We start from the raw sequence: 13,404 nt of genomic DNA on the forward strand, positions 1-13,404 counted from the left end.
AAGCCAGGTCAGAAGTAACCCATAACTTGTCCTACCCATGATCTGTTTAGCAAACAATTGAAAAATCCATGGCTTGCTTTATCAATTCCTGGGTTCTTTGTTTCCCTTCACTTGTTCATGCCATATATTCCAAATGTCTTTGCAGTGGTATAATATAAGCAGTCCCCGGGTTACAAATGAGTTCTTTTCCTGAGAAAATGGAAATTCATCTGTAAGTCCAATTTGTACATTAGTTGGATAGCTGGCCCTCCACATTTGCAGGGGTTAGGGGCTCAGAATTCCCATCAAAGTGGAAAAACCACACATAAATCTAGCCCAAACTCACCAGAGCCACCTCTTTTCAGCAAGGAAATGTCAGAGATTTCCTTTTCTGCATGGGTAGGAAGGAAGGTGTGCTTTGGTGCCCCCCACCTCCCCTTTTGCTTTCTTTCCCTCTATGGTGATCCTTTGGAGGCTTTCCTTCTCTCCCCTTCTGTTTTCCCTCTCTTGGTGATGATGATTTCCTGCAGCAGACTTTTGACTTGAAATTTTGCAGAGTGGCTTTCCTTTTTAAAGCACTTTTGCCCATCAATTCTGTAGCCTAACCAAGTATGTTTTCTTAATGTAGCTGCATTCAAACATCATGACAACCCAGAATTTAGCAAATCATGGGTTAAATGAACTGAGGGCTAGTGTCATCTGTGAGCCAAGCCAGTGTACATTTCTGCTTTCAGAGGTTCAAACACCATTTTACTGACTTACACTGAAAATAGCTGCTAGTAGGAAATACATCCCCCTCCATAGAAAAGCAGGGAAAGCTATGCTTACTAAGATATTTGATCTTGGGGTGGCAGCAGTGCATTTTAATAAGGTGACCATGATTTACAGCTGTCTTGGCTCTGAACTCTGATCAACATAAGTAACTTGTACAGAAATTCTGAGCATGTTTCCAAAGCATTTAGACACACTAATTTGAAATAAATCAGTTGCTCATAGGGTGTACAGGAGTAAACTTTGTGACTGGGCTTTGCCACTTTAACCCCACCTCAAGTGCTGTTTGGTGACTGAGGTAGGTGGATTGTGGAGTTCAAGAGAAACACAAATTAGATCATGTAAGCCTGATGTCCGCCCACACCAGAGTAAAACAATACAGTTCTATTTTCCAGTCATTCGTTAATACACTCTCCCCACCCCTTACAATCTAGCATTTTTCCTGCCTGTTTTTGTGCTTCTGATGTATTGGGAGAAATGTGCACTAGCTGTTTTATCTTTAGCAATTTTGGCTTAACATTTGCTTTGCCAAAATAAGTATTTTCTTCATTTGAAAAAAACCTTCCACTACTTCATGGAAGACATTTTGCCTTTTATGACCTTAACTCAGGTCTTTATAGCCACATCAGCTGTATTATGAAATTGTATAACACCAATTTTAAAAAGGTGCAAACATTTTATTATGGCTGCTTTAAATAACCCCCAAGCTTCCCAAAGCTATTTGCATCCAATATGTATTTTAAGATTGCTTTTATGTAACCATCACACTTTTGAAAAACATTTTGCCTTCTGCAATTAAACAACCCGCAACTTTCTACTTGTGTGCACGTCGACTTCAATAGCACTTCCACAAGGTTTGTGAATCCATACATCTTGTATCAGATCCTAGCTGCTGCTGTTTAAGATTAAATCAGCTGTTGTTTCTTCTCTCCAAAGCAGAATCAGTATCTGTTGTAAACTTCCTTCATATGTAGTCACTCATTTGAGACTTAAAGTAGTAAAGGGAATGTACTTTTTTTTAGTCCTGCTGTTATTGGCTCTTAATTTTGGTTTGTGGTGTGACTTTAGGACATATTGTATGTATACAGTTCCTTTTGCCTCTTACTGAGTGTGAATATTGTTCCAGCCATCCCAGTATTAAGTATTCTGGCAATGGCTTGCCAGGATTTCAGACCAGGATCATTCCTGTTAATCGAGATCCTTAAAATGCCAGGGTTTGAATCTGTGACCTTCTGCATGCAGAAAATGTGGTTCACAGATATGATCAGAGGTTAAAACAAACTAGGTCTCCAAGCAGATGCTCTAGGCCTCTCACTTCTCTTCTCCATTATAGGAACAAAGTTTGCTTGTTTTTGTCTACTATATTCACTGATCTGCAAAATGTTGCCTTTTATGCCATGTAAGGAGCTTTGTCAAGCCAATACTGACTGCACACATTCTCATCCAGATCAAGTCTCACCCGTATTTTTGACACCCCCCACAATGTGGTTCTGTTACACATTTTCCTTGAGGCACCATTTTCCTTGAGGTAATCCCCACTGACAGTCTTAACATGCCAAATAGATTCATTTTATCCATCCTATCTGTTCTTGACGACGATGACAACAACAACAACAACTTCCCAAGGACCCATACTAAAAATACTTTTGGAGCCTTAGCAAAAAGGGAGCAGATTTATTCTCAATAAAAGCTTACATAAAGCAGACAAACAAAAATGCCATAGGCTAACTAGCAGTTTTATGAAATGGCAACCTGTACTATTCTTTTTCAATTCTTTTTGTAAAGCACTCAGGGAATATGACTGAAAGGCAGTAAGTATTCAAATGATTCTCACGATGGATTATAAGCAACAGGTGATACAAATACTCCCTGTGTGTTTTATGTATTTATGCAAATACATAAGCACACACAATGCAGCCATCCCTGGTTTTTTGGCTGAGAGAAGTGGACCATGCTTCCCTTTGGGTCTGCAGTCCGAGGGTGGCTAGCAATGGCCACCAGTGTTCTGTCCAGCTCTACAGCTGTTCTTTCTCTGTGTGAGGGTTGGGTCCAGCTTTTTCCCTCCTGTCATGGTAAGTGTGTAGGGGGAAACACTCAGTGGCCCATGGTCCCCTGCCTGTTAGCAGAGCTCAGCAGGTGCTTCCCTTCTTCCACTCTCTACTTTCCAAATAAATAGTTTTATTATTAAAAACAAACAAACATACATGACAAGTTCAAACAAAACACCTTGATTCTATTCTAAGTAAGTAGTTTGGTCCAACCACAGAGAGACTTCCACTAGTGACTGATCCATCCCAAAATCTTCCATGGAAAGCCGGAAAAAAGTCTAAGAAAATTCAGTAAGACTGGATGCAGAGTATAAAACTGAACAAAATCTGGTTTGGATGCTTTCAATACATGCAGTACAAATCTGGCAGAGGTCCTGTAGAACATGAAGTACTTGCAGAGAGCTTGCCAAGAGCCAGGAATATAGCAACCATGGCTTTGAAGAACAAAGCACAGCTACTAATTGTTTCCACTTGGAGCATTTTTTCTTTAAAATGCCCATCAATTCAAAGGTATTCTCTAAAGCCTGACAACATTAGAGCTAATTGGCAAGCTTTATGAAAGGCTGCACGTGGACTGGCAGAGGACCAACATCTGCTGTTTTAGTGACCAAGGTTATAAAAAGCTGTTAAATCTCACCGTATACGTTGCCTCTTGACCCATGTTCCAGAGACAATGCATACCCTTGCTAGTATGGGCATGGCTCCTACTTCTGTATCATGAAGTGACATACAAGCAGACCAGTAAACAAGAAAATAGCAACAGCCAACACTTTTTAAAGCTGCTGTATGTGCAATCTATCAAACTGACTCACAAATTATTATGTACAAGTTTTCCATGGATTTTATATATCATAAAGAGCACCCTTCTGCACATGACTAATCCTGCTGAATTATGCTCACATATTTATCCCTCAAAGTAGTTATTCTAACTTCTGATGAACAGGTAAAACATGATTAAACTGATTGCCTTTGGTCATGAAGCATGACATGTGGGCAAAGGAACTCATCTCAAAAAGCCACCCCCCCCCACCCAACACACACACAGAAAAAGAAAATGTGGGATATATAGATGAAACTTTGAATTATCCAGGGTTCAGTTTAATGCAAGAAGAAAAGAAAATCCTGGAGACTGCACTGCAAGAAAATGCATCCAACAGGAGCCAAGATATGCTAAGTATGATGTTCAATATTTTGTTTGCCTTCTGACTTTATTATGCACACTTTTGCCTCTGTTGTTTTGAAATACAACAGAGTTCTGACCACAGCGACTTTAATTACTATGTTTATTTTCTCCTATGTTTCAACATTCCACAGAAGAAAACACACAGCCAAAAAAGAGGGAGGAGCCACGTTTACAACAGATGGTGGGAAACTGAGGAACAGACATATTTTTAGAATTAGAAACACATCCCAAGTGGTGCACTACAGAATTGGAAGGAGCTATGACTTGCTTTGAAAAGAACTGAACTACAGGCACAGCAACCCAACATATGATATGCATTTCAGAATCCTTTTTCTAAGTGCATACCAAACATGTACTTTACTATGTGCTATTCAACAGTATATTCCTCTAATGGCACTCAGTTGCCCCTTTCACTAAACTATGTCATGTTTGCTTTTGCAACAGGGCAAAGTTTAAACTGTCACACACCAAATGTATAGTTTTTACATTTTATGTAGCTGCCACAGTTGGACTCAAGCTCACATCACCTGACTCACAGCTGAGATTAGAACCAAACCTGGTGTAAAGCACTGTGTCTGAGGCATTGGGTAGCATGAAAAGTCTATCCCTTGTGGTGGACTCTTGGCAGCTCATTCACACATGCGAGTCATCACTTGCACTGCACATCAACTCGGGAACAGACACATCTGATTCACCTCAAGCTGTCCGCAAAACCCCACTGCAGTGATCACAGCTCTTAACTGACTTTTGCTGCTGGAGGTGTGGGAACAGAAGGCACTCCTGCTAGTTTGCCTGTGGCAAAGTTGCAGATGATGAAGAAAACTACTGATGGGAAAAATGAAAGGGCTTCCTTTTCATTCTTCCCACACCAGCAACCACGGATAGCCTTGTGCAACCTGATGCTGCCCAAGGGTATAGGGCCACGTAGTGGCTCTATCAGAGGAATGCTGACCAAGCCAAAGAAGAGAGGCTACCTACTCCCTTTGGTGCCTTCCAGACTCCCTTTACTGGCAGGAGGTGGCAGCACAGAACATCACAGTCCTCGGGGTTCCTAACCCCGGCCCCTTTCTCCTCTCCTCTGAGCCATCGCCACACATTGCCAGTGACTTCAAAGGCTAAATATTGCTGTATCATTATTATCTTCATCAAAATATGATGCAAGGTCACTTCCAGCCTGTTATGCATGCAAAGCTTTAATACAAGCTTTGTTTAAAAAATGAACCCCAATGGCTCAGCACACTGATCCATGCAGTTCACAAGTGCCACGTTTGCAGCTTGTGCCAGTCCTCTGCCTGCCCGCACTATGAAGCAGGATACTGGGACACAGGGGGGTGAGGGACCTCCAGACCCCCCCCCCCCACGAGCCAATTTTGCTAAAAGCACCTGCTTCAAGAAGCAAGCATTACATTTGCAAAAACAAGGATGGGAAGCGAACAGGCCAACATTTATATCCATGTTTCTCAAGAGGTACAAAGAGTTGCTAAGGGAGATACAAGCTCCTTTGAGAGCAGACCGGAAGAGCTTGTGTATCCCTTAGCAACTGTGTGTATCTTCTATCCAGTTTTTTCTGATGAAATTGAATAAGGCAGAAGAACAGTCCCAAAATCTCTCTTTCGGTCAGTGGAATGTGGGAGCTTTATTTTTGCACACATTTTGCAGATGGACAATACAAACCAATAGTTGTATCTTCGATGGTTCCTTCTCCTTCTCTTTCATGCATTCCTCCCTCAGCAATCTTAAGAGTACTTAGAAAGTCTGCATGTGTCCAATTCTTCCTTTGGGCATAGATGGCATAAGGAAAACAACCTAAGCTGCAGGAGAAGCTCTGTTTCTTTTCAAAGATTTGTTTGATAGGAAGCCTATTACATCAGTCTAACAGCACAATCCTATACGAGCTTAGACAGAAAAAAGCTTGCCCCATCCAGGGCTTTTTTCTGTCCAAACATGCATAGGACTGTGTCCTAAAGATTTTAGATTTAAGACTGACCATGCTTAAGCTTGCACCATGAAACTGCAAACTGAGGCCAAATTAGTCAGTTTATACATTCAACATTTATTTATTTCAAGTGCATAATGTTCCAGTGTGTGTGTTTCTTATAAAAATGGCAAGTCCTTGCCTGAGCCTTAAATTCAGTAAGTATATAGTGTTGAATAGCATGTATTAATGCCTGAAAACATGTTCATGATACCTGAAAGTTCATTAAGGACATCTGGAACGTCACCCTGAATTTTGTCGGAGTGAAAACATGATACTGGCGTATACATTCATGCAGAATAGTAACAGATGTTTCAGAAAGCATTTTGGTCTACCCCATTTGGAAAAAAAAGGTCACAGCTGCTGGAGAGGAAGCCCAAGCACTCTTCCAGTAGCCTTTAAAAAAATAAGAAGGGAAACGTTCTAAGTAAAAAAAGGTGCCCAAGAAAGCAACAGCTAAGTGTTGTGAGAATTGCTGGAAACTCTAAACACAGCCCAACATTTTAGCTCCCATTTGTCTTAACACTGAAGACTAAAGCTTGCTGTGTAAATTTTAAAAAATGTAAATATTTTCTCTTTCCAACTCAAGCATCCATGTTATGTCATGGGTGTTACCTGCTTTTCTGTTAAGATTCGGACTGCAGAAGGCAATATACTCTGTGAAAAATAAGCTGAAAGGAGAATCAGACACTAGATCAGACAAAAGTGTGTTCCCTTTTTTCTCAAAGGAAACCTCATCAACAACATTTAAGATAACTTGACCTAGTTCCAACGTCAGCACTTTGCCATCATTTCCTTGGACAGTTTTTGTCAGGGTGTTTATGAATTTAGAGACTGAAAAACAGACATTTTAGAATTCAGCAAGCTTTTTGCAACTTTAAGTACCAGGTAGCTTGCATACAGAAAAAAAAGTACCTGTAAGTTCCTGAATGCTAACAGTCTGCAAAATTATGACCCTTGAAATCCTATGCACAAGTGAGTACACCTTATTGAGCACAGGGACATTTACTTGTGTCAAACATACAAAGAATTTATGCAGCTGATTGCACAAAGATTTCTGTTTCTTGGATTCTGCAATAGAAAAGAGGTACCACAGGAGTCCAGCAGAAAGGACAAAAACGCCCCACAAAGCAGAGATTGGTGGTAACCATCCATTTTAGTTGGCAAGTCAAGCCATACATTGTGGACTTGTGACTAGCAATCACTGCAAGCATTCAGAATCAGCTCCTAATCTAGACAATGCATCCTGTACCTCACCAGAATCATGTTCTGAGCATACGTGGCTGGTTGCACATTACTATTTTATGTCTAACTACTCAAGAAAAGCAATTCCAAAGTTATGAATATTTATAACTCTACTGAAGAAAGTAAAGAAATAGAAAAAACATACAAACCAGGATTCAAAGATGCTTCTAGTTGCACCCCAGTGGGATTCTTTCATAGAAAAACACTGGACCACCTCCTCATGCCTTATCAAGCAGCATTTTATAACAGTCAATACAGCTCTAAAATCCTACTGGCACACCAAAATAATTCCTTAGTTCTTTGGTTCACGGCCCAAGTTACCATCTTGTTGAAAAATATGCCTGATTTCCAGTTGTGCTACAGTGCTGCATACAGCTAAAAACTTAAATCTTAGTGACTTCAGTGAGATTCTGGAATCTTAACTGCTTACAGAATTGTGGCCTCAGCCTTCAAGTGAATGGTCCTGCTAGTATTCTTAATAAGTACAGAGCCAGGGATGCCCTCCAGATATTTTTTTGCCAACAACTCCCATAAGTCTAGGGACTATGCTGGTCAGAGCTGATGGGATTCATGACCCTCCACATGTTTTGTCTAAGTGTCCTACCCCTGTCATAAAGTATGAAGAAAATAACAAAAACCTTCCTCCTTCTCACAAACCTAACTAAATAAAGAGCATGAAAGGCATGTGATCTATAAAAGCAAGTTCCTGAATTACCCTAAATACTATAAAGGTGGTGTTTAATTGTAAAATGGTATTAATAACACAATATTAATTGTAGTAGAGCCAATCAGTATAACTACAGTATTTCCTAAATACAAGAAGAAACTTGATTTAAATGAGTCTGTACCCTTAAATGAGATTTCAATCAAAATACATTGTGATAATTTAAATTAATACACAATATGCACAAGCCTGCTTCATTCGATACTAAATTTCTTAAAAACAAGCAGCTGGAAATACTTGTAAACTTAATGCAAAGGGCTTAAAGTCTTGTATACCTCAATAAAGTACTAGAAAGATGAAATATCCTCAGTGGTATACTCTTGAAAGATTCAGTGTATGGACTGGGTACAGGTTGGAAGAAGTTGAGCAGTTGGTAGATATTCCCTTAACTATTTGCTCAGAGACCACAAATCACTATGTAGATATATGTTTTCTCCTGGGAATCCATTGCAATATTATGATCATTAATTTCATTTCCATAGTGCTTAAGAGCTGAAGCTCTCTTGGCAACTTATAGCAATACCTAAAACAGCAGCATAATAAAATGAAACATACAATTTTTGCAAAGTAGAAAATTTGACAACTGAAACAATATTAAACGCAAAATAAATCTGTTAAAACACCTAGTCTGCCCCACATTGAGCTATTATTTTCTTAAATGCCTTGGCATAGAAGGCTATGGGCCTAGAGGGTCTTCACACAAAGGGTATGAAAAGGATGATGGAACTTGCAGACTTTGTGTATGCACCAGGCAAACCTCAGCACATGAACCAATCCATACCACACTCAGGGACCTCACTGAGAAGGCCCCATTGCTCATCACCACCCTTCAGAGATGGCATTCAAATGAAGGCCTCAGATGTTGACCACACTACCCAGGTAGAGTGTAGTCAGGGGAGGTGCTAAAAAAGATACTGTAGTCCCAAGTGGTATTAGGCTTAATAGATTAAAACTCACACTTTAAATCAGCTTGGGAGTGTATAGGCAGTGAATCTAACAGGACAGAATTGTGTTTAAAACTTCTAGTCCCACTTGTTACTCTGGCTGATGCATTTTGTACAAGCTGCAGATCCAAACAGTCCTCAAGGGCCATTCCAGGTACATTGTACTGCAATAATCTAATTTAGAGAGGATCAGAACATAGCTTACTGATACCATGCTATCCCTGTCCAGGTAAGGGCATAGCTGGGCCAAAAGCAAAGCTGATAGAAGGCACTCGGCATGACTGAGCTTCAAGTTGCAAAGATAGCACAAGGAGGCCACCTGAGCTACAAACCTGCCCATTCAGCGGGAGTGAAACTCAGCCCTGAACAGGCTGAATATCCTCCATCCATTCAGAGGAACCACTCACTAGAGCATCACAGTATTGTGTGGAGTGAGCTTCAGTTTGTTAGCCCTAATCCTATCTATTGTTGCAGCCAATGGTAGCACATCCAAAGACTCACCTGACAAGGATGAAAAAGTGCAAAGCTGCAAGTCATCAGTGTACTCATGGCAATGCACTCCAAAACTCTGGATCACCCCACTCAGCAGTCTCACGCAGGTGTTAAACCTCATGGGGATAAAACAGACTTCTGAGGAACCCCATAGAATCCATAGCTTTTTCCCCATGCACCACCCTCTGGTATCACCTATGCAAGTAAGAAGGGAACCACTGCAGTGCAGTGCTTCCCATTCCCAACTTGGAAAATCACTCCAGGATACCATGGTCAAGGATACAGAACAACACCAAGGAATAAAGGAATATCCACATGGTCACACTTCTCTCATCTCCCTTCCAGCATAGCTCATCATACCAAGTGACCAAAGCGAAGTCCGTGCCAAAATTCTGCTTTAATCCTGACTGTAATGGATCCATGAGTGCCACCAGCTCAAGAACCTTACCAAGAATGGAATATTTGCCACCAGCCTACAGCTGAGGTTTTCTAAGTCCAGATCAGACTTCTTCAGGAGCTGCTTCGCTGCCACCTCTTTCAGGCAATATGGAATGAAGCTCTGATCACATCCCTGGTCCAGCCAGTTGTTCCCTCCCTGCTGGTTTTATAAGTAAGGAGAAACAATATGGAAGTGCTTGTGGGAGCCTGTCCAATCATCTTCTCAACTTTCTCAAGCTATGCCAGTTGCATCAAAGAAAACTGGACCAGGCTGTGCTTTTGGGTACCTCACCTGATTCAACTTGCTATGACGTGTGTGTGTGTGTGCGCGTGCCACAAATGTATTACAGCTATTTTCTGGAAGTAGAGAAATCAAGGGAGCTGGAACATGGGAAACAGAAGGAAACAGATATTGACACATCTTCCTTCCTCAAACTCTAACCAGTGAATAGTGAGGCAGGCAGACATATACGCCAACTTTTTATCACAATCCTATCTGTGTTTAGGACAGAAAGAATTTCTAGAACACCTGACATGGCATGGGGCATCCTGGGAATTGGGGGACTTTTTCCTGTCTAAACATGCATAGGATTGCACCCTTCATTTTAAAGCATTTTAAAGCAAGGAAGGCTGGGAAAGAGGAGAGACTTCATGCTTAAACTTATCACAGCACAGAAGGCAGGACAAGAAGATGGGTTCCATCAGACTTCCAAGAAAGGGAGAGAACCTCCAATTCTACACTCTGTTTAGCTCCATGTCCATTTAAAAAAGCAACTAACCACTGCATCAGGCATAACTTGTCCTTCACTCACTTTTGATATATCAACATGGTCTCCTGTATTTATGCAACAGACATGCACTATTTTGCCACTATAATCTGATAGTATATACTAGTCAGGATTTGCATTCTATATACTCAAACATACTCAAACATAACCTAAACATTACTTATAGATACTACTTTGCTTTCACTGCCTATTCAGTTCTGCCTTTGTATCCAAAGACTGACATGAAATATCTCTATTGTTCCCAGTTCTGGCCAGGAAATTGGGATTATGGGATGTGCAGTGGGTGGGGGAGCCCAACTCCATTTGATGAGAAATCTCAAAAGTGACATGCTGACATTGCAACCAGCTGCAACTACTAACTAAGCCAGGACTTAGTAAACTCATGCACTTTGTATGTCTGGACTCTATCTCCCAAATGGGGGGGGGGGGGGTGACAACGACACCAAGTTGCCTGCACTTTCACCATTAGCTCAAATAACCTTTGCCAACCTGGTGCCCTCCGGATCAGTGGACAGGAGTGTTGCGTTGTCCAAAGGGACATATTGGCTGGGGCTGATGCAAACTGAAGTCCAAAACATTTGGAAGCTGCCAAGCTGGAGACGATTCCTGAAACACTGTCCAATTTCACAGAGCATGTATGTCTTCAGTTTTCTAGAAAGATGCTCCTTGAATACTGAGTTCAGCATACAAACATTAAAATACCTCTAACCACTCGATCATTATTAGACATTATGTCCTGAAAATTATGAGATCACAAGTTTCCATCTACTACAAGCAAGAGAAATTATTCTCAAAACAATATATTAATTCAACCCAAAATGTGCCATACAGAGGCACTGAAAGCATAGATAAAAGCAGAAGAGAATGTATCTAGCCTAACTACCCAATAATCCCTGCAAGCCATTTATTATCTCTCTTTATGTGATACAAAACAGGAAATTCAACCATCTTGCTCCCCCTCCCTCCCCTTTACAAATTCAACGTGGAGACAAGGCTAATTCCATTGCTGTACAACTCAGACTAAGAGCAGAGAAGTCTGGAGTTTTGTTGATAGCAAGCTGAAAACAGGAACTAGCACAAAGATTGCACTGCAAAAGTCAGTTGACTCGTAGCCAAAGCAAAATATGCAGCCTTTAAAAGATAATATGGAAAACAAAAGACATGAAAGTACAGTCTTACATTCATATGCTCATGAAACTATGTTTTATGGAGATGAAAAAGCAAAACATTATAACACAGAACTGCAAAGAAGGTAAAATGCTTTCTTTAAAAGAAACACGACTTTGTCAGACTAAAACATTCAGAAAGGATAACCCCCCCATTACAGTACACTGAAGCCCTTTTTTCTGTCTTTTGTAAAAGGTGGAACTCAGAAATTAAGCAATATTACCTGCTTTATTTTAGGCATTTGAGGGAATAAGGGGATGCAAATATAGACTATACATAGTTTCGGCTGAAAGACTATAGAGAATATTGACAGAAGACACCAGAACAAGAATGCTGAAACAGAACTTTATAACCACCATGATAAATAGAAAAGGACCCATTATCCTGTAATGGTGGAAGCCCTTTAAGAGACTGAGGGCCATAATAAGAACATTGGAGTATAAAGCTCCAGTCTACATTAGCACAAAAGAATAAGACTCCTTTGTTTTGCCATTTTTATCCTACAGTTAATGTCCAGGACTGTTTTCATATCCAGACAATTCAATAAAAAACACCCAGTCTTAAGAAATGCATCTCAGACAATCTCCCCACCAGCAGAGGAAAAAAAAAGAAAAAGCGGAGAGAGCTTTCCTAGCAGAAAGCTCTATGACAAAGACCTACCACAACACTGCCATATTAAAAAAAATGCCAAAAGGGAGAAGAAAGGACGTGGGACTGTCGAACTCGGACGCCTATGTAATTTCCCCTTTGAGAAGGAGGACAAAGAACACGCACAACAGCCCTGATCACAGAAACACGCCAAGAGGCTAAAAACAAATCGGGATGGGGGGAAAACATCAGCCAGAAAATAGGCTTGAAGGGGCATTCTTCCTTCTCGTTTTCAGGTCTCCTCTCCTTCTTGCCTCCAATTCCCTCCAGCCAAAGCCATACAGGGTTACTCTGTACAGACTGAGAGCCGGGATACTTGCCCAATCCGAATTAGTGGCGTTTTTCTCGCGACTGCGATTTCCTCTGGCAGGAAGCACCAAAAGACCACAAGGCAGAAAAGACCCAGACACCCCCTCGCAGGACGACAGCAGAGATGCTTGTAAATCAATCAGCTCCAGGAGAAACCACCCGCACGCCTATGCGAAGGAAGACGCGGGGGGAGGCTGCGCCGGGGGAGGGAAGATCAATTTCTGGCGAGCGCTTTAAATACGCCCCAAAGCAGCTCTCGCAAAAGTGGCCGCAGCTGGCGCCGACAGGGGAAACTGGGCTCAAGGCAAGAAAACAAAGTAGCTCACCCTCTTTGTGGCTAGGATCAAGACGGATGGAAGACAATAATCCGATCAACCAACCTCCAGAACAAGCCTCTAGCCCTCTGGGTCAGCAGCAGCTCCACCACACATACACACAGATACACAAAAGTGGGCGGGGGAACGGTGACCTCATAAGAATGCACCACCCTCTGAAGGAGCACGGGAAGTGTAGTTCTTCGGCAAGGAAGGGGGACGACTCTAGACGTGTTGCACCGCAGGAGCTAGTTGCAACCGACTCCATCGCTGCCGACAAAGCAGACGTGGTACTCGGATGGCAAAAATAATGCAACGAACTTTTTCTCCTCAAGAAATGTCTTTGTTAAAAATTGCACAAAATAGGCACGCGAAAGGG

The 13,404-nt window shown here is 41.5% G+C and overlaps 1 protein-coding gene across 2 annotated transcripts in view; it reads right to left on the bottom strand.

Annotated features, from left to right (window-relative positions):
• Window positions 1-13,151, bottom strand: part of PELI1 (pellino E3 ubiquitin protein ligase 1) — a 55,656-nt gene extending 42,505 nt beyond the window's left edge. The window contains exon 1 of one of the 2 annotated variants that reach the window (XM_044454169.1): window positions 13,038-13,151. The gene's annotated coding sequence lies outside the window, so the exon portion shown is untranslated. The other variant, XM_044454170.1, reaches the window with a different exon arrangement.
• Between the last annotated feature and the right edge of the window lie 253 nt (window positions 13,152-13,404).

The sequence above is a fragment of the Varanus komodoensis genome, unplaced genomic scaffold (assembly GCF_004798865.1).
Source record: "Varanus komodoensis strain SLA01 unplaced genomic scaffold, ASM479886v1 scaffold7_3, whole genome shotgun sequence".
Classification (NCBI taxonomy): Eukaryota; Metazoa; Chordata; class Lepidosauria; order Squamata; family Varanidae; genus Varanus; species Varanus komodoensis.